Raw genomic sequence first — 2,916 nt, forward strand, 5'->3', positions numbered from 1 at the left:
CTCAAACAGAAAAAAGACTAAGATTACGATGTTTAAATGTGTGAAGAATGTATGCCAGCTCATGATTTATTCAAACTGGCAAAACAGTAAGAGTTCTTGATATATATACAGTTCTTATTTGTAACACCTGAACCATATTTCTGCTCAACCAATCACCATGCCGACAAGCGACTAATTGCATGACCCGGTAAACTTAACTGATTTGGTTTTTCGTTTCAACCATGAATTAACAAGACTAGGCGAATCAGCAGATCACAATTGATAATCTTATAATTTTTTTTAGATTTTTTAAAACACATCACTAGTTATTCATAATCTCTCTGTAGAAGTGAATAAGGAATGAATGGATAATCGTTTATATTGGTCAAAATGTGTTGCTCAGCCTATTGTTTCCAAGCAGTCTGCACGTTTCCTAACAATTCCATGAAGCTAGTGAATCAATTCTCTAGCCTTTTGTATGACGTGACTTTTAGCGAGAATTCCATGAATATGTGTTTACGTTGTTCGGCAACCTACTTACTTACGCCTGTTACCCCTCGTTGAGGAGCATAGGCCGCTCACCAGCATTCTCCATCCAACTCTGTCCTGAGCCTTCCCTTCCAGTTCTTTCCATTCGCTATTCATCCTTTTCATATCTGCTTCTATTTCTCGGCGTAGTGTTTTCTTTGGCCTTCCTCTTTTCCGCTTCCCTTCACCATTCCAAGTTAGGGATTGAGTCGTGATGCACATTGGTGATTTTCTTAATGTAGGTCCGTTCCACTTCCAACGTCTTTTCCTAATTTCCTCCTCAGCTGGAAGCTGGTTTGTCCTCTCCCATAAAACGCTGTTGCTGATAGTATCCGGCCAATGGATGTTGAGTATTTTGCGTAGACAACTATTTATAAATACTTGTACCTTCTTGAACTCCGCCTGTAGTTCTTCTAGAGTTACTGCCGGTCCCAAACCCGGGTAAAGGAGGAGGGTTGGGCATGGGGTTAGCGACCCCATCCCGTAGAAAAGCTAACTCGCTAAAAAAACGCTAACCAGAAAAAATAATTCAAACCATTTAAACTCTGCCCTGGGAGTAGAAGGAATAATTATGACGTCTCATGATGAAAGCCGAAATTTTTCGGAAGTCACGAGACCGATGCACCTTCTAACAACCAGAGCGACAATTTTTATAGGTACATGGAATGTCCGAGCAATGTGAGAGACCGGGAGAGTCTACCAAATTGCTGCACAAATGAGGAAATACAACCTGGAGGTGCTTGGAATCAGCGAAACACATTGGAAGCAGGTTGGACAACAACGACTATCTTCAGTAGAACTTCTGTTATACTCCGGTCATGAAGAAGAAAATGCCCCACATACACAAGGGGTTGCATTGATGCTATCCAGAAAAGCACAAAATGCACTTATAGGATGGGGATCTCATGGACCAAGGATCATCAAAGCCTCCTTCAAAACAAAGAGAGAGGGCATTACAATGAACGTCATCCAATGCTATGCGCCTACCAACGACTACGATGAAGACGCTAAAGACCAATTCTACGATAGGCTGCAGTCGATCTTCGAGAAGTGCCCAACCAAGGACCTGACAATTCTGATGGGAGATCTCAATGCTAAGGTTAGAATGGACAACACCGGTTACGAAGACGTCATGGGACGACATGGACTGGGAGGAAGGAACAAAAATGGTGAGAGATTTGCAAACCTATGTGCCTTCAATAAACTGGTCATAGGTGGCACCATATTCCCACACAAAAACATACACAAAGCCACTTGGATTTTACCGGGTCACACTACACAGAATCAAATCGACCATATCTGCATCAACAAATAGTTCAGGAGGACGATGGAGGATGTGAGATCCAGAAGAGGAGCTGATATAGCATCCGATCATCATTTGCTGGTTGCCAAGATGAAACTAAAACTTAAGAAGCACTGGACAACGGCGCGGACAACGTCATAAAAGTTTAATACGGCCTTTCTTCAAGATGCTGACAAACTCAACGAATTCAAGATAGGCCTCAGCAACAGGTTCGAGGCCTTTCATGATCTACTCAATGGAGAGGGGACTACCATGGAGAGCAACTGGAAAGGTACCAAGGAAGCAATCGTTTCAACATGTCAAGAGGTTCTGGGCCAAAAGAAGCACCATCACAAGGAATGGATCACTGTTGGTGCACTGGATAAAATTGAAGAAAGGAGGAACAAGAAGGCAGCGATCAATATCAGCCGAACCAGAGCGGAAAAAGCCAAGGCACAAGCCGAATACACAGTGGCAAACAAGCAAGTGGAGAGGAGCATCAGAACCGACAAACGTAAATATGTGGAAGATTTAGCGATGACAGCGGAAAAGGCTGCAAGAGAGGGAAACATGAGACAACTATGTGATACAACAAAGAAACTTGCTGGAAATTACCGTAAGCCAGAAAGACCAGTGAAAAGCAAGGAAGGCAAAGTAATCACCAACATTAAAGAACAACGAAACAGGTGGGTAGAACACTTCAAAGAACTCTTGAGTTGACCAGGTCCACTGAACCCACACAACATCGAAGCAGCACCCACACACCTCCCAATCGATGTTGGTCCACCAACAATTGAAGAGATCAGCATGGCCATTAGACAAGTCAAGAGTGGCAAAGCAGCGGGACCAGACAACATCCCGGCAGAGGCACTGAAAGCAAATGTAGCAGCAACTGCAAAGATACTCCACATCCTCTTCAGTAAGATTTGGGACGAAGAACAAGTACCAACAGACTGGAAAAAAGGACTTCTGATCAAGATACCAAAGAAAGGCGATCTCAGCAAGTGCGACAACTACAGGGGCATCACTCTTCTCTCAATACCAGGAAAAATCTTCAACAGAGTATTGTTAAACAAGATGAAGGATTCCGTAGACACCCAACTTCGAGATCAACAGGCTGGATTTCG

The sequence above is a fragment of the Schistosoma mansoni genome, assembly GCF_000237925.1.
Source record: "Schistosoma mansoni, WGS project CABG00000000 data, supercontig 0111, strain Puerto Rico, whole genome shotgun sequence".
In the NCBI taxonomy this organism is placed as follows: Eukaryota; Metazoa; Platyhelminthes; class Trematoda; order Strigeidida; family Schistosomatidae; genus Schistosoma; species Schistosoma mansoni.